This window comes from Mauremys mutica, chromosome 3 (genome assembly GCF_020497125.1).
Source record: "Mauremys mutica isolate MM-2020 ecotype Southern chromosome 3, ASM2049712v1, whole genome shotgun sequence".
NCBI lineage: Eukaryota > Metazoa > Chordata > Testudines > Geoemydidae > Mauremys > Mauremys mutica.
In genome coordinates this window covers 108351184-108374735 of record NC_059074.1, presented here as the reverse complement: position 1 = coordinate 108374735, position 23552 = coordinate 108351184, and the positions used below count along the sequence as shown (strand labels likewise).

The 23552-nt window shown below is 43.7% G+C and overlaps 1 protein-coding gene across 2 annotated transcripts in view; it reads right to left on the bottom strand.

Moving 5' to 3' along the window:
* The window catches only part of AIG1 (androgen induced 1), a 193478-nt gene that overhangs the window by 49061 nt on the left and 120865 nt on the right, over positions 1–23552 (bottom strand). The gene's annotated exons all lie outside the window — the stretch shown is intronic.

Genomic DNA, 23552 nt, shown 5'->3' with positions numbered 1-23552 from the left:
GGGTTGTCGTAGTGGCTTCCTTAACTCTCTACTCCTGGAGGAATTTTTGGGTCTTTGTATTATTACAGACATACCTGCTGACAGATATTTTGAAATAAATTACCAAAATAATAAAAACTGGTGTGATTATATAATGTTATTTTGACCAAAAAAATGCAGAATTTTGCAATATTGTGCACAGAATTTTTAATTTTTTGGCACAGAATTCCCCCAGGAGTACCCCTAACACATCCATACAGTCCTTTTGAGTACAGGGCCAACCTGTCCCTTTATAAACCCTCCATTCCACATGGAGGTCTGCATCCATTACTCACACTACTGTATGTATGCTTCATCTATTCAGAAGTATTTAACTAAGCCGCTTGCCTCAATTCACTGAAGGGGTTTGTATGCTGATTGACAAATACTCATCCTGAAATTTGCACCCACTTTGCTCTCATCTACGGTCCCCATAACACACCCATAACTACCTTTTCTATTTAACAGATTGCTAGCAAAATCAATAAATAAAAACCAACAAATCTTGTCATCGCTCCCTGCACACACATACAAACTTGCAGAACATAATACTGGTGACCTTCCGCCTAATTCTGTAACCCACAGAACTGTCCGGTTCAACCCATAACCTTTATTAAATAAACCCAAACTGTTCCTTTAATTTAAAAATATAATTTTCCGTTGATTCAGTTTTTTTTGTAGATGAAATTTATTCCAACATTTAACACCCCCCACTCAGACCCAAAACATATATGGAATATTGGCTTAAGTGCACTGATCTATCCTAATTAGAGTACCAAATACCACCAAAGCCACAATACAAACAGCAGTTAATTTAGTGCAAGGCTCACAGAACAAAGATATTAAACTGAATGCATATTCTTTGGAAGCTCTGTGCTCCCTTTATTACTAATGTATAAATAGATACCATTTTAGTACACTCTGCTACGGCACGTAATCAAAATGTTGTCTAGAAAAAGAACTGACACAACACATCCTGCAATTGCCTCTGCTTTGTTGGATTGTGCTAATTATACACCTATCACATCAAACCACTCCATCTTTGTCCCGTAACCAGCATTCTCTCTCTCCCCTTGTCAGTTTCATGCTACTCTTCTCTCCATAGTTATTAACTTTATTCTCTGTGTGTGTGTGCATGCGTGTGGGAGAGAAAGAGTGTGTGAGAGAGTGTGTGCTAATACCAATTACTTGAGCCAAACTGAACACAGATAGATACTACATACGTTTTCACAAACAGCTTTACCTTCACAATTCCCAAATGTATGGGCAGGGGCGGCTTTAGACATTTTGCCGCCCCAAGCACGGCATCATGCCGCGAGGGGCGCTCTGCTGCTCACCGGTCTCGCGGCTCCGGTGGACCTCCCGCAGGCGTGCCTGCGGAGGGTCCACTGGTCCTGCGGCTTCGGTGGAGCTGCGGGACCAGCGGACCCTCCGCAGGCACGCCTGCGGGAGGTCCACCGGAGCCACAGAACCAGCGGACCCTCCGCAGGCATGCCACCGAAGGCACCCTGCCTGCCGCCCTCCCGGCGACCGGCAGAGCGCCCCCCACGGCATGCCGCCCCAAGCACGCGCTTGGCGTGCTGGGGCCTGGAGCCGCCCCTGTGTATGGGGACCCATTTTTTTTCTGGGATCATTCTGACTTTAACAGGACAATACTTTTTCTTGCAAAGACCTATCCCAGCATAATTTTGCATTATAAAGAGTTTTGCTTGGCAACTAGCTTTATGTTACAATGTTGTGATGTCAGTCTCAGACGTGAGTTGTGGCATAGCATTATCGTATTATGACAAATTGCGTTACGACAAATACTGTAATTTGGCTGAAGATCTTAATTGTAAACACTTTTACTATATTATTGACTTTTATGATTCCAGTCCTTGGCCTCACCTGAGCACAGAGTGCTTTATTGTGCTGTTGTATGCTGTGGAAAAATAGAACAAAGATGAGACCACTGGACTAATTTACACTTCAACTTTCTTCCCTGGGAGTGAAAAGTGTACTGATCTCCTGTGCCAACTCACTTCTTTTAATCATATTTTAAAAGGATGATGAGACCAAGTGCTGTAGAATGAAAACTCAGTAGGCAGTTGTTTATAGTTACAATGGCAAGATAAAAATGCAAACCAGAAAATAAATTCAAATGGTCTCAAACTTTTGAATGGAATGTACAAATTTTGTTTAATTAGGCCACTAAGCATATATTTTTGTACTTGGGGATGTTCACAGTTCACCTGTGGCAGCTACCCCATTTGAGATATTGGAGTTCTCATTGTGAATAACATAAAGTTAATCATTTCTGGGCTAGAAAAATTGGAGTATTAAAACACTCATCAAAAATTTGTCTTTGCTAATTGAGAGAAAGCACAATGCCATGGCTTATTGATTCTGGGTCAGATTTTCTGCTGTACCAACTTTCTGCTCTGCATAACAGAGAGGCAGTGCCATCAGGGAGCCAGTTACAGCTGTATGGCTCTGCCCAGCTCTGGCAGAGCTTAGAGCAGTCCATCCCCAACATATCCATGATGTGGCCCCTAAGCAGAGAGTGAGCGAGGAGGTTGACACCCAATGAGACCTCCCCCATGCTGGGAGACAGTGTGGGGCAGGGAATCTAACCCTCAATCTCTGTAATGTTTTTTGAACAAAGATTTGAAAATCCTGTGCTGTGTTTGGACCAACACATTAAGAGTCTGACGGTGAATTAGAAAAGTAACTACAGCTTTTATTAAGAACTCAGTACAACTGAGTTTAACAGAAACTGCCTACGCAGGTTTGAAAACCACTTCTAATTCAGACCAATCCTCTATCCAAAGCTGCCCAGAAGCAAATCAAGTTACAAATCTTGTATCATTCAGTAAATCAACTTCAGCTACGTTATTCACTTAGCTGAAAATGCGTAACTTAGATTGATTTCTTCCCCTCACAGCCCCCAACCCCACCCAGTGTAGACTAGGCCTAAGTCTCTACTGTGTGAACTGAGATTTTTTTAAAGGCTCATTACTTGGTCAATGTTGGATAGATTTTCACCGGTGCAGCAAAAGGCACACGCCTGACATAGGGTATGCTTACACTGTAATAAGAAAACCTGTGGCACTGAGTCTCAGAGCCTGTGTCAATTGACTCAGATTCATGGGACTTGGGCAGAGGGGTTGGTGCCTGAGTTTTGAAATAGTGCTAAGGGAGTTGCATCTCAAACTTCACTGCTACACTTCAATTTTTAGCCCCACAGCCCAAGCCCAAGTCAGCTGAACTGGACTGGCCATGGTATAGACGTACCCACAAAGGCCACTCTGCCAAATTTCAAGTTCTTGATCCAACTAATGATGGTGCTAGATCTTCTCAATGAAACACCTGTACCTTTTTTTTTTTTAAGGAGGCTAACCTAGTTCTCAGATATGGCTGATTTCTTTTTGCCGAAGTTTTTCCACAAAATTCAGTCTGAGGCAGATACCTGACATAGAAAAATTCAGCCCAAACTGTAAAAGTTTGGCATAGTTATAAGCAACTGAAAACAGGGTCTTATAATGCAAAATGTCAGGCAACCTTAACTACAGGTGTCACTACCTGTACCACCTATAATATATATCAAATTTTATTTCTCACTTTGATTTCTTTTGCAACTCATTCCCCTCCTCCTGCTGTATACTAGGTTTTTGTTGTTGTTGTTTTTTTGGGGGGGGTGTTAAAATGGTAAGCTTTTCATAGCAGGGATCTTGTCTTTAAAGTTCCTGCCACACTTTTGGTGCTGTAGAAATAGATAAATAATTGACTCCTCCACCAGAACTACAGCGTTCAGGCCAAAAATAGGTACTGGAGGTAGATCTAGTGGTATCACAGTTATACTACAAAAGAGGAGCAGCCCAATGAAAGCCAAAGTTAGGAGAGCAGATTCCCAATGCTATGGCAGGCCTCACCTGTCACTGCTCTGTGCTGAAAGTTGGACAAGCTAGTCCAAAGAGTGGGACCACCAACCCTGTCAATGAGGTTGCAGCTATGAAGCAATACAAGAAAGGAATGGGAAGAGACAATGTGTGGTTTTTTTTCTCCCGCACACAGAGCTTATATTTTCTGGATGGAGTGCCTCAGCTGTTGCTCTTCTGTGAGCCTCATCTGACCTCCTGGGACGTGTTTGTCTGATTTCTCAATAAAGATTATTTGCACCTGGATAGGGATGATTAGGGGTTGGCAGAGATACTAAACTGACAACAGGAGCTGGGAGAATTTTTGCCAGCCTTTATGTGTGCAACTGCCGAGTCAGTTCAATAGGCTCACATATCCCCAACCCTGCCCCCACATACACATGCAAATGACCATCAAAAAGGGAATCTTAATTTGGCTACATCCCAAATTTCACATTCCTCGTGGCTGAGCTATACCGGTTTTCCCATATGGCCTCATCTTCCATGCCCTCATGGTGTACTGACAGTGAGGCAAAGCAGTTGCTTCTCTAAACATCCTGGAGTTGTTGTGGGAGTGGATGAGAGTCAGATACAAGCCAGAGGAACAGCAAACAGGCATGCCCGGGTCTGGACCTTTGACCTTCAGATTTCCCTCGCACCCATTAGAGACTGGGAGCCAGATCCTCAGCACTACTAAGTTCCTTTTGTGCCATTCCCCTAAACATTAAGTGGGCAGCTGAGGATACTACCAGCACGAGGAAATCCACAGCTGGCATAAAGCCTGCTCTATACCAGCCCCTCCCACCCTGCTTCAGGGGGCACGTGATAGACAGTCAAGGTGCAATCTGACCAGCCTCGCTGGCAAACACTACCCTTTCATGGGACATCCATGTCAGCACAAATTAGCATAAGATGTACCAGGGACTGGTTGGGCCCTCACTTAGCTTTGCTTCTCCCCTCCCCTCAGCTCGGTGTAGCGGAGGATTGAGCCACGGGAGAAGGACAGTGGAAAGAGTGAGCAATTACAATGGTGTTAGGTGGTCTGGCGATACTGGCCAGGACAAGTCCCTCCATTCTGTCAAGCACAGGGACTACAGCTCTGTCTGGCTCTTGTGCACATGGCAAGGGGAGTTTGCAAATTCTCCAAAGCATAACTATTCAAGGGCCTAAGATAGTTGTGCTAAATTGTGCAAGCCTATCCTCTGCCCCGACCACCTTCCAGAACATTCTTGATGTAGTTAAATTAGCCTCTCAGACAAACACAGTGAATCTTTCCTGAATTAAGTTTAGCAAAACAAAAAAAAACAATTCTGCACCCACTCAGTATTTACAAAGGCTAATAATTTAGTGAAATCAAAACCAATTTCCTCAAGAACAATGAAAGGCACTGGTTCTCAAAGAAGGTTATTTTCATGCCATATTTCACTTTTCAAACCCCAGACATTTTGACTGTACAGCTGATCAAACAAAGTTGCAGGATATTTTTTATTTTGGGAAGCATCTATTTCCGCCTCCCACCTAATGCTGTAAAAACAGTGAAAACATTATGATTTTTTTTTAAATAATACCTTTAGGCGGAGATCAACCCTGAAATATTTCAAGCCCAAATGGTGGAAGTTTAATGATGATTATGAGCAACTGAAAACAGATTAGAATAGAAACGATTACGCAACCTCAGCTGTAGTAGTCGCTGCTTCAGCTGCTATAATTATCCAAAAGAAATATCAAATTTGTGATACTTAATCCATTTCATATTCCATTTGGCTTGTTTAAGAACCAACCACTCTCATCTAAATTTTAGTATCTTGTGAGTTAGGGCAAAAAATAAAAACTTGAGCAGATGGCTTGAGAATGACAAAATAAATGAGAGCCTACTGCTGTTAGAGGCTACATAGATGGAAAATTATGACTGCCAGGTTGGCTGAGCTTCAAACTTATCCTACAAACAGTGCAACTGGCTCAGGAAGGACTGGACAAGAGAAGAGAGTGGGTGTAAGTCACCGAAGAGCTAATAACTTACATCAATAGCTGGCTGACTCTGTGTTGGGCTCTCACACAGGCTCATGTAACAAGGACAACATAAACATCAAAGTTATGACCAGATAATGTCTCTGTAAAGCAAAGTTAAGTACACAAGAGGGAACAATAATAAATATCAACAAATATGCTGTGCAGCACATGCAGAGCTAATGTAAGGCTGCATATGCAGGGGAGTGCTGTTGCGTTCAGGCACAGGACAGGAGTACAAAGTAGCATGAAGGTGTTTGTGCTGGCAAAGTGGAGGGTGCTCTACACTAGGTAACTCTTGGTAGGGAAGACAAAAAACTATTACCTGCAAAATGAATTCTGTTCTTAACATGTTGGTAACAGGCCCAAACTTTGTGTCTATTTAAATGTAAAAAATCTTGTAAGCAGTGTGGACAAAGAGGGAAGCGTGGGGAAGGTTAGAACGTGCCCATTAGATCTCCTGCATTGGTTGGGAGACTCCCCTCCATGGCTTCTGAGTGGCTATTTCATCCTACCCCTTGGGAGTGGTGCAGAGCTGTGGGGGAAGAACTCTAGGATGTGTCTCTATTAGTTAATCTCCTTCAGGTCTCTAACCACAGCAACCCCACCCAGAGCATAGAACCCAACCCACGATAGCCATGGAAATATCCCCCCGAGCCGTCTCTTTTCCAAGCTGAAAAGTCCCAGTCTTTCTTTATGATTCCCAACATTCTGTTCGCTTTTTGATTGGTGCTGCACATTAAGAGGATGTTTTCAGAGAACTATCCACAATGACTCCAAGATCTCTTTCTTGAGTGGCCACAGCTAGTTTAGACCCCATCATTTTATATGTGTAGTTGGGATTATGTTTTCCAATGTACATTACTTTGCATTTATCAACATTGACTTTCATCTGCCATTTTTGTTGCCCAGTCACCCAGTTGTGAGGGATTTTTTTGTAGCTCTTCCCAGTCTGCCTGGGACTTAACTATCTTGAGTAGTTTTGTATCATCTGCAAATTTTGCCCCCTCACTGTTTACCCCTTTTTCCAGATCATTTATGAATATGTTGAATAGGACTGGGCCCAGTACAGACCCCTTGGGGACACCACTATTTACCTCTCTCCATTCTGAAAACTTACCATTTATTCCTACCCTTTGTTTCCTTTTAACCAGTTACCAATCCATGAGAAAACCTTATCCAGGGGTGGGCAAACGTTTTGGCCCAAGGGCCACATCGGAAATTGTATGGCGGGTCACGAATGCTCACAAAATTGGGGCTGGGGATGAGGAGTTCAGGGTGTAGGAGGGTGCTCTTGGCTGGGATCGAGCGGTTCGGAGGGCGGGAGGGGGATCAGGGCTGGGGCACAGTTGCGGTAAGGGGTGCAGGTTCTGGCTCGGGGTGTGGGCTCTGGGGTGTGGCTGGGGATGAGAGGTTTGGGGTGCAGGAGGGTGCTCCAGGCTAGGATTGAAGGGTTGGAGAGTGGGAGGGGGCAGAGGGTTGGGGTGTAAGGAGAGGCTCAGGGGTGCAGGCTCTGAGTGGCAATTACCTCAAGCGTGGGTGTGGCCAGAGCGGAGTTGAGCCGCGTGGTGCCCCCTCCCAGCGCCCCGGCCGGAACGTTGGAGCGGGACCGAGCTGCATGATGCGATCCCCGACCCAGTGCCCTGGCCAGAGTGTCAGAGTGGGACAGAGCCATTGGAGTGCTGGAGCAGGACCAAGCCACATGGTGCGGCTCGTGGGTCAGCTTAAAATGGCCCATGGGCCAGATGTGACCCATGGGCCATACTTTGCCCACCCCTGCTCTTATCCCATGACTGTAATTGCCGGGGTCACCTCTGGAGCCCTTTTTAAAAATTGGTGTCACATTAGCTATCATCCAGTCATCTGGTACAGAAGCTGATTTAAATGATAGGTTACAGATGACAGTTAGTAGTCCTGCAATTTCACATTTAAGTTCCTTCAGAACTCTTGGGTGAATACCATCTGGTCCTGGTGACTTATTACTTTTTAGTTGATCGATTTGTTCCAAAACCTCCTTTAATGACACCTCAATCTGGGACAATTCTTCAGATTTGTCACCTAAAAAGAATGGCTCAGGTTTGGGAATCTCCCTCACATCCTCAGCTGTGAACACAGATAATGCAAATAATTCATTTAGTTTCTCCGCAATGGTCTTATTGTCCTTGAGTGCTCCTTTAGCACCTCGATTGTCCAGGGGCTCCACTGGTTGTTTAGCAGGCTTCCTGCTTCTGATGTACTTAATTTTTTTTTTTTTGCTATTACTTTTTGAGTCTTTGGCTAGCTGTTTTTCAGATTCTTTTTTGGCCTAATTATATTTTTACACTTCATTTGTCATTAACGTGTATTCTTATAAAGAGCCATGTGGTAACATGTCACTGGGGACCATTACACTGTTCATAGGCTTTGAAGAGAATGCAAAGTACAGATGCTGGCCTGTTTAGGCAGTCTGGCTTACCGGGGCTACCACACTGTAGGCAGGGAACTGTGCAACCTAGAAAAACCTTAATCATGAGAAAGAGGCACAGGTCTCTGTTCAGGAGAGGTGACGGCTGAGGAGTCAATAGCCTAGAGTGGGTGTCCTTGGTGGATCATGAAGGGAGGAAATACAGGTGCAATTACTGTGTACTGTGACAATATCACCAAGGCTGACTTGGGAATCCAATGTGATCCATTTAGCAACTAGAGATGGGTTGAACAAGTTTGGTTAAAATAAGAAATATCCCAAACCTGAACCATTATCCATCCCTCAAACAGAAACACAATCATTTTTTGTTTTTTTAAGGGTTGGAAAACTTCAGTAGTCTTTAGTGCATGTTTCACTGTAATTAAAACATAAATAAGGAGCAAACTAGCTTACACCTGACAGTGAGCCAGGTGATGATTTGTGATGATTTGTTTTTCTTAGAATTTTTTTTAGAAAGGGCATTTATAAAATTCCAAATATAGATTTACTGCTCTGCATGTACAGTAAGTGGAACATTTGGTTGCACTGTGGTCATCTCAGTGCTATTAACCTGCAGTCTCATGATTCACTATTTATAACAGCACTCACTCTGTGAGGTATCAGATCACAGTCCTCATGAAAAGCAAAAGTTTGAAGTTATGAAAGTTTTGATCATTTTGTGGGAGGGGCTGGGGAAGGGGGAGAAGGGAGGGGAATTACGTCATCCTCATGGGTAGGGTGATCAGATTTTCTGTACATCAGTCTAGGGCAAGCAGCCCAGGAGGTTGCCAACTCTACCAGGTCTAGCAATGACTAAAAGCTCTTGTGGAGGGATGCAGGTTTGTCAAACGACAATGTTGAGCCCTGGGATATATTAAATAGGTTGACCAGGTGTCCAGCACTAAGGTAGGCTGCCTGCTTGTCAACAGGGGCGGCTCCAGGCCCCAGCATGCTGAGCGCGTGCTTGGGGCGGCAAGCCGCGGGGGGGCGCTCTGCCGGTCACCGGGAGGGCGGCAGGCAGGGTGCCTTCGGCGGCATGCCTGCGGAGGGTCCTCTGGTCCCGCGGCTCCACTGAAGCCGTGGGACCAGCAGACCCTCTGCAGGCATGCCTGCGGGAGGTCCACCGGAGCCGCGGGACCAGCGACCGGCAGAGCGCCCCCCGCGGCATGCCGCTGTGCTTGGGGCAGCGAAATGTCTAGAGCCGCCCCTGCTTGTGGCACTGCGCTGCGTGCACCCTGGAAGCAGCCAGCAGGTCTGGGTCCTAGGAAGAGAGGGGAGGCAGGAGGCTCCATGCGCCTCTCCCACCCACAGGCACTGCCCCTGCCCCTGCCCCAGCTCCCATTGGCCGGGAAGCCAGTTCTCAGGGCAGGGGCAATGTGCGGAACCCCATGGGTACCCCTCCGCCTAGGAGCTGGACCTGCTGGCTGCTTCCAGGGTGCAGTGCAGTGCTCCAGGACAGGTAGGGACTAGCCTGTCTTAGGGCTGCAGCACCGCCGACCGGACTTTTAACAGCCCAGTCGGTGCTGACCAGAGCCGCCAGGGTCTCTTTTCGACCATGTCTTCTGGTCAAAAACTGGACACCTGGTCACCCTATTTAATATAACCCAGGGCTCAGGATTGTCGTTTGACAAACCTGCATCCCTCCACAAGAGCTTTTAGTCATCGCTAGACCTGGTAGAGTTGGCAACCTCCTGGGCTGCTTGCCCTAGACTGATGTGCAGAAAATCTGATCACCCTACCATTAGGATGACGTACTTCCCCTCCCTTCTCCCCCTTCCCCAGCCCCTCCCACAAAATGATCAAAACGTTCATAACTTCAAACTTTTGCTTTTCATAAGGACTGTGAGCTGATACCTCACAGAGAGAGTGCTGTTATAAATAGTGCCTCCTCAGTGGGGGAATATGACTTGGAACACAGCCTCTCCTGCTGATGTTGGTGGATGCAATTTGCCACACAATGTGCTCGAGGGAAGGGAGACAGGTGTGAATGAAAGTTCATTATCTACAGCTAGCAGTAGACTGTTGTATTTTGGGGAGCTGGTGATTCAAAACAGTGCCGCTCCCACTTACCCATGCAAATATATTATAAAGTATGAGCCAAATATTACTGCTGTTCACCTTCATAAAACAAAAAGAAAAATGCAGATAGAGAGACCTGGTACGGCAACTGGCACTGTAGCTGTGCACTCAAGCTCTACTCACTCCGTGGGTCGATCCACTTAAATCACCACAGCAAAGTCACTAAACTGTCTTTAGTATGCTAAAAGGCAGCATGTGTTTTGTTGGAAGACAACAGCTGACTGAGGTACAACGTGGTACCGTATATTGTGGGCAATTAATTCATGTGATAAGATATTCTTCATGTCCTCACTCATCTCCACAAATTGTTGCCTTGGCCAATACATGTATAGAGTGGTTGCATGAGAGCAGGTGTTTGTTAATTTGAATGAAGGGAAGTCTCTATGCATTCCCCTATCCATGCTCTCATCAAGATCTAGTCTCCCTCTACAGGGCTGGCTGAGACATCTAGAAAACCCTACATCTCCAGCCACACTTATTTTGTGACACCAATAGCACAAGCAGGACACTTGGGTTGTTTCTTTATAACCACCTACTCTATATCACAGGCTAACCTACAAACCTTTTGTCACGGTTACAAGGCTAGCTACACCTCTGTCACCTTTCTGATTTCTCTGCACACAGCCCTTCAGGTCTTAGGCCTAATGGCTTTACCTATTCCGGGATGGAATTCCACAATTCTCCTAGTCTCAGACCAGTCCCTGGGCTACCGTATCCTGAGTATCCACCGTGCTTTCCCAGCATGTCTGGTTATGTTTGAGTACCTGCAGTTCTTCCCTTCAGGTGACTGACCAGTGGCATAGAGGGATCAGATCTTCAAACAAAGTATTGTTTATTTTAATAGTAGGAACAAAGCATTTGTGGGGGAAGGGGCGATTTTAAAATAAACAGCCTACACGTGTCTGATGGTAACCTAGGCAGGCCTAACCATTTTAGACATCCCATTGGATGCCTATGTCAGTCTCGTTCCTCTGAATAAATCCTCCCTCTGGTGAGAGAGCCTTCCTTTTTAAACTTGCACAGTTCTGTGTGGGTCTTTTCCTATCCTGGCATTTTCTCTTAACAGCCCTCAAGTGTTTGTGGTGAAGTGTCTTATCTTGAGACTTTCTTTTCCCCTCCTGCTTGTTTTTCCCATACAGCCCCCTATCAAACTCAACCAATATAGCCATACAGTAAACAGCTCAATAGTCAAGTCAACACACGATAGTAATAAATTACTACAGAGCAGCTCCAGATCTGCCACACCATCATTCTCTCATCTCCAAAAAAGTCTTCATTCCACTGCCTCCTGCTGACTTTGTTGCCTATTGAATTTAACCCCACCAACTGATTGACATGTTGCTCATTTGATTTTTTAACTGACTCTCTAAGCCTTCTTTTGTCCTCCTTAGTCTTGCCGCCAGCCTTTTCCTCTATTACCTATCTTCCCCATTACCCGTTTTAACCACCCTCCACTCCACCCCTGCCCAGCCTATTCTAGTCTCATGGCAAATCATCCACCCATATCATTTTAAAAAACTTCTCAAACTTTAAAATGGAGAAACAACAAAGGACAGAGTTAGATGCATTATTTTCTAAAAAACAAAGCTCAAAACCTAGAGTCTCCTCCCGGAGCCAGCACCCTGCACACCTTTCTGCACCCAACCCCGTTCCCCAGCCCTGAGCCCCTCCCACACAAACACCTTCCCAGAACCCGCACCTCCTCCTGCACCCCAAGCCCTGACCTGAGCCCCCTCTCACACCCCAGCCCCCTGGCCCAGCCCTGAGCCCCCCCACCCAAACACCCTCCCTGAGCCCGCACCCCCTCCTGTACCCCAACTCCCACCCAGAGCCCACACCCCACACCCCTTCTTGCACCCCAACCCCATCCCAGTCCCCTCCCAGAGCCTGCACCCTGCACTCCAACCCGCTGCCTGAGCCCTAAGCCCCCTCCCAGAGCCATCACCCTGCACCCCCTCCCATACCCCAACACCCTCCCCCAGCCCTAAGCCCACTCCTGCACCCAAACTCCCTCCCAGAGTCCGCACCCTGAACCCACTCCTGCACCCCAACTCCCTGCTGCAGGCTCAGTCCAGAGTCTCTCCCACACCCCAACCTCCTGTCCCAGCCTGGTGAAAGTGAGTGAGGGTGGGGGACAACAAGCGATGGAGGGAGGGGGAGTGGAGTGAGCAGGGCAGGGGTGTGGCCTCAGGGAAGGGGCAGGGCAAAGGTGTTTGGGTTTGTGATTACTGTTATTTCTACATTTTCTTTGAATTAGATCCTGGGTTGCACTTAAATTCAAAAAGTGATCTTGTGCTTAAAAAGGTTGGAGACCACTGAGCTAGAGCACCTTGGAACAGGATTGGTGGCTCTTAGTGTCTTGTTCTATAATGTCTTCAAAGACTATAGTTCTAAGTCACTTTCCAAAAATGCCTATGTAAATCAGGAGCCTAAATACTATTTTCAAAGTGATTTAGGCATAGGAGCCTAAATCTCACTGATTTCACCTTAGGTCTGTACTTTCTCCCAAACTCTGTTTCCTGTCATCTCACAGAAACTGATTGTGACACTATGCCCCATATTGTTCATAGAGATATTGTTATAATATGAATATGGCATAACGAAGACATATTTTGTGCAAGATGGGTCATGTGAGATATCCCTGGAAAGGTTATGATTTACTGAATGTGATTATCCTATTTGTATGCATGCATCATTTCTGTATCTGAAGTTAGGAATATTAACTATGTATCAATTACAAAAGTGTTTGCACCTGAGGAATGCCTGCCAGACAAAATGCAATCAGTCTGGCTGTTTAGTCAATGAACCATTAGGGAGAACAGTAGGATTTTGAAAATGCTAATCTCCCACCTTCCTGGGATGCTGCTTTGACACGGCAGGGTCATGTGATCATGTCACCTAGTACTGGACCCCATCTTGTACTGCTAGTATTTTTCCACTAGTAGGGGTAGGGATCAAACTGGGAAACAAAGGATTCCCGCCGTATGTAAATCCTGAGTGAGTTAATCAGGGTCTGTTCTTCACTGAATCCCTGCCCAAGATGACTGCTGAAAACACCTAAGACTGATCTGGGGAAAAAAGAACTGGAGCCAGGCTGGAAAAGGTGTCTGGCCTGTGAAAGGAACACCTGGAGTTCTAAGCTGCAAGCAAGAGCAGTTTGTCTTCCAGAAACTCTACAACCTGCTTAAAACAACATTTAGAGTGAGAAATTACTTCTTGTAGCCAGTTTCTTTAGTGTCTAAAACTTAGTTTGCATGTTTGTTTTATTTGCTCAGTAATCTGCTTTGATCTGTTAGCTATCCCTTATAATCACTTACAATCTATCGTTTGTAGTTAATAAACTTGTTTTGTTTTCTCTAAACCAGTTTGTGCAATTCATAATTGGAGGGCAAAAAGCTGTGCATATTTTCCATCACACTGAGGGAGGGGATGATTTTCATGAGCTTACACTGTACAGTTCTCTGTGCAGCACAAGACAATACAATTTGGGGTTTGCACCCCAGAGGTGTGGGTGCATTTGAGTCGTGGGCAATCCCCTAGCTCAGGGGTTCTCAACCTTTTTTTTTCTGAGCCTCCGCTCTGCCCCCTCCAACATGCAATACAAACTCCATAGCCCACCTGTGCCACAACAACTGTTTTTCTGCATATAAAAGCCGGGGCCAGCATTAAGAAGTAGCAAGCAGGGCAGTTGCTCAGGCCTCCACATCACAGGAGGCACCGCAAAGCTAAGTTGCTCAGGCTTCAGCTTCAGCCTGGGGTGATGGGGCTCAGGATCCTGGGCTGCAGTCCCTTGCAGCGGGGCTTTGGCTTTCTGCCCTGGGCCCTAGAGAGACTAATGCCTGCCATGCTTGGCGGCCCCCCTGAAACCTGCCCATGGGGCCCCGGACCCCTGGTTGAGAACCACTGTCCTAGCTGATTCTTCCCATGTAGAGCTGATTTCAGTTTCTGTGTCTTTCTGCAGCCGGGTGTGTCCCTACCTGTGTGTGTGTTAGAGAGGCTTGAGGACCTGGCATAAAAGGACAGGGTGAGGGTGCTCAGGCTAGTGTAACGGGTAGGCTCAGTGGGACTCCAGTACATCAGGTGGCACCCTGGAGTGGGGGACAACCTGTCACACTTGTTTTGTTCCTATAGTTCCTATTCATCTTGTGAGAACCACTGGCACTTGCCCTGACAAAAAGAACTTGGAAAATATTATTTATTATTTGGAAGATGTGGGTTTCCTTCTACCCATACATAATTCTGGGGTCTAAATGCCCCATTTTTTTCAACTTATGCTCCTTATATTGAAAAGAGATGCTTATTATTAAGTGATTGTTGTAGCTTGTCTCTCTCACCAACAGAAGTTGGTGCAGTAAAAGATATTATCTCACCCAGCTTGTCTCTCCATTATTAAGTGGAACAATTGAACAGAGAGCTATTTGCATTAGTACTCTAGCTAACATCCTGCAAATACATGATACATTGAGTCTTCATTTAAGAAACACAACCCATGGTGGTGTTTTTTTTCAAATCTCTGCCAATTCATTGCGAGTGCTGATGAAGCTGAGAAGAGGGATTTCGCTGCATGCTATCCCTAGGTTTGCCACTTCTGCGGTACAAAAACCAGGACATCCGGAATAAGTGTGAGCCCATACAACTGGCCAGCTGCCAGCTGAGCACCCCTACAGATTTCCTAGGACAGCTACCTCAAAAAAGGGATGATCCTCAGAAAACCTGAACAGGTGGCAGCCCTCGCCACACCCACCTTTATCCCCGACTGACAGGATAAACATGGGGCAGGGATGATGCCAATTCCTATGGGCAGCATGAGCAGAAGCAGTGTTTGAATCACCACCATCTCCTTACTATTCCTGCTGGCATCAGTCCCACCATTTCATACTACATCTATATTTTGTGTGTTTGTAACAGAAAATAGGACTTTTAAACGGGAGCTCTTAGTGTAAGATTTCCTTGGGGCAAAGGGTCAGTCCACTGTTCCTCCTCCTCACCAGCCGCAAAATATTTTGGTGTCCATCTGTCTGCAATACCTACTTCTTCATCATCCTCTCTCAGAATCACTGTTTCAATGTTAAGGAATCCATCTTTTTATAATCACCATCACCAACAGCAACAGCATTCTCTTTGGGGACTTGTACCTTGACCCTGTAGTACCCAATCAGTGCCCAGCCCCAATTAGATTTGACATATTAAAGGTAAGTGTGGGAAGAAATCCCTGAAGTTTGCAGGTAAAGTTGCCAGATATGGAGATGACCAGTGCTGGCACACAGATATGGTACCTCAATAATAGCACATTTTGTTATAAGCTGCATCTCCTAGTCCGCAGATGCTCGTCATGCTCTTGTGAATGTCTGATAATGAAACAAGCATAGATATATGATACAACACATTATGAGGCTGGATAATAAATAATAAATCAGTTCGCCGACAATAACTGAAGTATTTCCAGAAGATAGTAATACCAGGATGTGGGGAATGGATTGTAGGTTTTCTTCCATTAAAACTAAGAGGTACTTATGTCAGGACAACGAAGTTTCCAAACTAGTTATGAAATGTAATAAACATACTATTTAGTGCCAAAGTCAGAGATACAGAGGCAAGGAGGGTGAGAAAATGGTTCTTTTGCCTGAATTTTTCTAGATGGCTGAAATAATTCAGCTGAAATGTAGCCTCTCTGGCCTTACCTACACTTGTAAATTACAGTGTTAAAACATGGTAAGTAACACACGTAAAGCAATATAAGGTGAAATGCTTGGTACAGACAATGACTGTTGTGCTCCAAACACCATAGGGCTAACCACAACCAGATAACTACATGATAGTCCTTGTCACATTTAACATGTAAACTACTATATTAGTTAACACATGCTGCAATATGGTATAATTTCCCAGTCTAGACAGACCCCACTCCCTGCTGAGCGGGGCTGACCTTGATAGTAGAAAAGATTTGGCGAGTTTGGAACAAAGGAAAAGTACTATGTGGTTTCCTGAATATTGTCTGTCCCAACAAACAGCACTCAAGCTTTACATTCCACCTGGACAGGCTTGGGGATACGCAGCTGGAGCAAAAGAAAATGTAAAAAAGTTTTTCTCCCCACCATCTCTGGAAGTTTAGATAAAAATCCTGGTGATATGCAGGCACTGTTGGACAAAAGCTAATTTTGAGCAGTCTTCAGTTTAAACATCAGCAGTTACTGACAATCTTGCCTGATTCAAACACCTCCTTTTGTTTCATGGACCACCATTGTTTCTTTTGTCAAATTAAGTGAAGTCCTGTACACTTTTTAAATGGTTCCGGGTTGAGTTAGTATCCTCATCAAATATTTGGCTTCTGACAGAAATCTGTGCTGGTCAGGCCTCATTTAAGACTAACGTTAGCCTATCATTCTCCTCTAGACAAAGTGGCAGAGCTACCACTTTTGGATTTCTCACTTAAGAACTCATTTCAAAATGCAGAGCACAGAGGTAGTGGACTTTCTAAAACCTTAGTCATGCTATGCCCAGTTAATTTAAGCTAAAATCATACATTGTAGCAGGGTTCTGGAAGTTCCTCCCCCTCATGAAGACTCCTAGCTTGGTTGTCAGAGGTGCAAGCACCCACAGCTCACACTGACTTTAATGAGATTTGAGGAATGACTGAAAAGCAGGCCAAACTGTGTAGTCTTTCAGTGATGTGTAGAGCCTTCACTAGCCAAGGGTATGGCAGCCCTTATGATCAGATTCTATTCTTGAGTCTCTATCATCTTGTTACAAGAGGCTGTGTGCCAAACAACTGTCAAAAATACCCAGTGGGGTCACACAAACACACTTCTTCAAGTTGAGATTACAATTTTAGAAGCTGTAAGTGAATATTTATAGTAGGTCTTGGCAAAACTGAAAGGCCATATATGAAAAGAATTCAGAATAAAACATAAAAGTCTATGGCACTGATTTGTCTAAAGAAGAAATTTGCAAAAAGTCTCATCATTTCACAACAAATAAGGGGCCCTGAGGTCTAGGCAAAAACTTTTGAATTAAAGCAGAATACTTAATGTCTAAAGCATTCAGCTTTTCAGATCTGACAGCTCGTATTTACCTTTGACTCTTTAACTGGAATTCATCAGATGGCCTCAGCAATTACCATACAGTAATACAATAGTCAAATATTTTATTCATTAAAATAAGGATTTCAAGAAGTTGTCTCAGACTTACAATATAGGGAAGTGGGATTAATGCATCATACACCAGATTAGCAGCACAAATTGACCTTCAAATGCCTGCAAATAACTAGTGGATATTTTCCCATCTGCACACAAGCTTTCTGCTGCCTTCTACACCAGTTCCTCCCACCACACCCAATGTAAAGGGAAGAAGAGGACATGTCAAGGGAGTTCCACGGGCAGGACCTAGGAGGGAAGGGGGTGTGATGGAGTGAAGCTCCACTATAACTGATTCTCCACTGATATAAAGTCCAGTGGCTTATGTTGGGGCTACCGTAACTTGCACCAAAGCCATGAAGCTCTGAATCAGGAAACCACAACCATCTGCTGCCACCCTCCATTAGTTCTGAGCTGGATCAGGGTCATTGTGTTAAACTTAAAGGAGACATTAGAGGCACAATTCTCCACTGCATCCAAGTGCTATTCAGAAGCAGTGGAGAGAGGGGGCTGCTGGGAACCAATTGCAGATCCCTGATCCTGTGCTGCCTAGTCCCAGCATAAATTAAGAGCTGCTGATGTCACTGTTGCAAGATTCCTAAATTGTAATCTACATGAGAAAAGATCTGCTGGTAGAGCAAAGTTAGTAGAGCTATATTGGCCAATCTTCCTAGCGCAGCTGCACTTTATACTAATTCCCTGGGCTAAATAAGCTATTCCAGCAAAAACACTTTTATGCCAATAAAACTGCATCTACATGAGGGCTTTTACTGAAGTGTAGTAAAAAATGCCACCCCTAACCAACATTGCTATGCCAGCAAAAGTTTCTAAGGTCACTTGTCCTAACTGACCCTGCACAAGTAGAAGATCAGCACAGCAGAGCTGCGCTTTGCCATACCCCCTCCAAAACCATCCAGATACAAGCCCTACACCAGAGTTTGGAGACCAGCTGCTGTAGGAGGCAGTTAGGCCTCCATCTGCTTTTCAGCACCAGAGTCTCTGCAAAAGGAGAATTCTCTGCTGTCCTTTGCTATCCAGTTTCTGCCCACTTTGCGCCATTTGAACAGCAGAAGCTGGATGTAGCAGACTGGAGAATCCAGCTCTAATTCTCTTCCTTTCTTCATGATGTCTCCTCAGAGATGACAGAAGAACTCGGAAGACAAAGGAACTGTAAATATGTGGTAGCCACACTTTCTGAGAAACTGCAGGGGAAGAGGCAGGAGGAGAAGTTCTTGTTTTAGCCCCTCCTTCACATTCTCTTTTGCATCAAATGTAACAGCGGCTCTCCAAACTGCTGCTTGCATGCCATCATGTTTCTTCAAAAACGTTCCCATAAGTTACAGGGGGTTCTGTCTGTTTTGATTTGATTGAATCTAAGACTGAGTCCCTTAATTTAAAGTATCAGAGGGGTAGCCATGTTAGTCTGGATTTGTAAAAAGCGACAAAGAGTCCTGTGGCACCTTATAGACTAACAGACGTATTGGAGCATAAGCTTTCGTGGGTGAATACCCACTTTGTCAGACACATGTAAATTACTGATTTTGATAAAGATATAGAAGACCAGACCCTGGCCTCCACTGCAGCTATTCTGCACTGGTCTGCCCATGTAAAACGGCTGCAAAACTGGCTTAGCTGGTACCGGGGAATCCTTCAGTAGCATATGGGAGGTTTAGCTGGTTTTACACCATGCCTTCCTGCCTCCTACCCAAAGTACTGCGTGTGCAGTAGCCAAGTGAGGCATGAGACATGGCTGGAGAGCTGAGGTGACCCCCAGCTGCTGTACAGCTCTGCTCCACTTGTCCAGGAGATAGTTTAAAGACCATAACTATATTACAGTATATTGTAAAGTTGAGTTATTGGAAAACAATGCCAGACATGTAAAATTCATGTTTTGGACCTGAAGATATGGAATTAGAATATTTTGACCGATTACTTTTCAATATTATATACTGAATGTATTCATCTTCTCCAAATTTTAAAATAATTTTACTATCTTGTTAAAGAATGAGCCACCTATGGCCATGTGTAACTCTATTTTAAGCAGACCTTCAATTGACCTTTTTGACCACCACTGATAAAGAAAGAAAGAAAGTTTTGCAATTTAAAAAATATATATAAGGGAGAGGAAATCATATATGTCTGTACCTGGCCAGGGCTGCTCAATCACATGAGAAAAGTTTTTTTTTAAATCTCTGGTTAATCTCTTTCAGTCAAAGCTTTAGTACTTTTTCTGGCAAAATTCCAAAGTGGTGTTGGAGATATATCTATTTATTGAGCTTTTTAAAGTAGTGTAGGAGATCTAGTCCCAAGTCTTCCATTATATTAGGATAATGTGTGGCTAAATCCTCCTGTGCTGGTCTGAACATTTTTTAAGCATGAAGATACTGTGACCTTTTTAAGGAAACAAAACAAAAGTAATAATGATGTGGCTGATGTTAATTTGAATGGCTGATGATGATGATGCTTTATCTGATTCCACATTTCCTCGATATGAAAAGTTTGGTTTCTGGAAGAACAGTAGGTTAGATATTTACTTCATTATTTCACCCTGGATCATGGGTTTTAAGAGAAGATATATACACTGGCAATGTATACATTTCAAAAGGAAATGTTCATTGATTTGTGGCAATGTTGCTCTTATTTAGCAATGAAACATCAGCTACAAACACAGTATAGACTTTTTTCCTATTTGTCATTTAGATATAAAATCAGCAATCTTCACACAAAATATTTAGAGGGTTTCCATTTGATAAAATTACATTAAGTGAATTGAGATCTTATTTTTATTTTGTACATGCTTCCAATTTGTCAATGATTTAATAAATAATTAACCACTGATGTCTAAAATATAAATTAAGCGCTTCAAATACTAAGTTATACCACTGAAAGCCGCCTCCTCCTCCTGAGGTTACATAAATACCTCAAGAATATAGCAGTGAAAGCATCGCCTGAAAAAAGATGGCCAATTGATTTTCATGTTTATAAATTAGAAACAGGTTCAAGGGAACAGCATTCACAGGACTTTCATGTCACTTCTTCAGAGGCTTAGGAGGGGAGTGAGATGACCAATCTTTATATGTTTCCTAAACAAATTCAAACAGGTGCTCTTTGCTTTTCCACTTGGAGTGTGTGATATTTTGTGCCTGCCTTTATGAACACTTTGATCTGGATCAGTTAGGAAGAATCAAAGAATTTGTTTCCTTTGGGGCTCTGGACAGATGACAGCAGCACAATCTGCCCTGCTTTGTAGGGTGCACTCATCCACAACTCAGATTCACATCACTGTGATTAAGAAAGACATTTCAATCTGTTAGTATTTAAAAAAAAAAACCCTCAACCCCTCGCCCCCAAATCTCTGCAGTCACCTCAGCTGTGTCATTCTGCTTGTTAGAGAGATGGAAAATGATATTGCTTATTATTTTAACTAGCAAGGGAAAACAGTGACATGACAGCAATGGATATAAACGCAGTGGTAACTGTGACAAAATTTTGTCACAAAACAGTTACCTTAAAAATAATTTGGCTCTGAAACACAAGCGCTGAATAACTGCTTGTTATTTCTGGAATTTTATAGCGAGGAAAAAATACTGAAATCTATATGTAGCAAACAAAGAACAAAGAATCTATGTGCCAGAAATACTGACGGCAGTACACTGCATTTCTTAAGTATGTAATGAGGTGTGATCTTATTTCTGGAGATTTGTTATGCTATTTGATCTAACAATGACAATATACTATTGTTTAAAAGACAATGGAAGATAATTACTTAGGAGTCGCTTGTGCAAAGAATCACATTGAGACAGCATATATACAGAAGAAAACCTATTATTTGGTATACTTTTTGTCCGCACAAGATTTTCTTTTTTATTGTTTGGGGACAATTTAGTAGGGTCAGAATTATTTCCTACCCATATATTTTTCAAAATAAGCAAGAAATAATATTAAAAATAGCTGTTACTGATTGATACAATAACAGTACTCTGGGATGTTCCACTTTAAGGTCTACACAGTGGTTTTAATGGATTAAGAACTGTTTCTCCACTCAAAAACTGACCCAAAGACAACAATGCCAGAAGCAACATTCTATCCATCTGAGATTAGACACTCAGGCATTTACTTTGAAAATATGAGATCAGCTTAATGAAAACAAATGTTTTGTTCTGCAGTGCAGGTTTCATTCAAACAGCAATGAACTCCCCCCAAGTTAAATGCATCTACAAATACATGCACAGTTGACATTAGTCAGACCTAGATACCTCCTGTTTACATTATTCAGGACCCGGCTACCTACTCATCTCTCCTATATTTCAAGAAGTGCAGCACAAGGAGTTGATGAAGCTCAGTTCTCATGGCACTCTGGAAAATTATTCAACTAAATGGTTTGGTGGATAGATCCAATTTTTTGCCTCATTGTCTGTGTTCAGACTCCAACCTTGTATAATATTTTGGAAAAAATTATCCTTTTCTGTACTGAGCAGAGTAAATATTTTGTCAGTTGTTAAGGATGAGCTAGAGAGTAAGACCCAACGATGTATCCAAATCCAGCAACAAGACTTGGAACTGCTTAAGAACTTTTTCCAGATTGTGACTTGTAATATATTTCAGAAGCCAGCAGAAATACCAACCACTTGAACTATTAAAGAAAGGCTGAATGAACCCTTTTAAGAGCAGTGAAAATATATTTTCCACCCAGCTTTTAAAAAATTAATTAAATTAGCAAAGAAAGGGTGGGTGACAAATAGAAAATGTTTCCTTCCTTAAAGTGCTGTTTTTATGGTATCTTCTCAAGTGAAGAACAATTTCACCACACTTAAATCTCATCAGAGAGAAGAACCTTACTGAATTGAGCAAAAATTAAAAGGTTACTACTTATGTAAGGTTCAAAACCCAAACTACATACATAACAGACACAGGCATACATGTAAAATCTCCATCTCGTAAGGAAAGAGAGAGTTTTGTTAGGTATTTGAGTATCACAGCTGGTCAGTCAGGTTGTAATTGGCTGTAACTGGCAGCCCTACACTACAGAATATGCTTGTCCTCCAGCGAAGGGGCACTTAAACATTTTTTTCCTACCTTTGAAAATATCAAAGAAAATCAAAGAAATTCCTTCCTATCAGATCCTTGGTGCCAAAAGCCCCACTAATAATTATAAGCTAGGGCCAAAGACATTACTGGAAGCTATATTGTGCCTTGCTATTCTACTGGAGTGCAGAGAAGTGAGGGAGAGGGGGTAAGAATCACACTCCTACACAGTAGAGCTAGTCATGAATTTTCAGATGAAACTTCTTTTTTTGAAGGAAAATATCAGTTAGTTGAGACCAAAATTGTTCACAGGAATGCACCAGTTTTAACAAAATTTGCACTGGGAAAGGTTTCTTGAGTCAAGGATGGAATTTCTGTTCAATACTAAAGAAAGAGAGACACTCTCTGAGAATAGCTAATAGCTCCAGTTTAGAGCAGGGACTTGAACCTCAGTCTCCCATGTAAGTGCCCTAGCCCCAAGACTACAGCCTATTCTAGGATGGGTCTTTCGCAGTCTCTCCTGCTGAAGCTGTTCTACAACTAAATACTCATTAGGCCAGAGAGAGTGAGAGAGACTGACTCTATAGCCCAGTATTTAGGGCACCCCCCAGTCTGTAGAAGGGACTTGAGGCTCAGTCTCCCACATCCAAAAAGAGTACCTTAGCCACTGGCTTATTGGGTATTCTATGTGTGGGGAGGTCGTCCTCCCTCCTGTGAAAACTTAAGTCTCAGGTTCATCCCAATGCAGAACAGGAACATTTTTTTAGACGTTCAAGAGTTTCATGTGACAGGAAAACCATTTCCTACCCAGCACTACTACCGGGGCCGGATTAACCTTTTGTGGGCCCAGCACCAAACGTATTTGTTGTCTCCATGGAGGCAATGGCCCATGGCACGGGGAGGTCAGTCCCCAGAGCGAGAGGCCAGCCAAGTGTAATAGGGCATGGCATG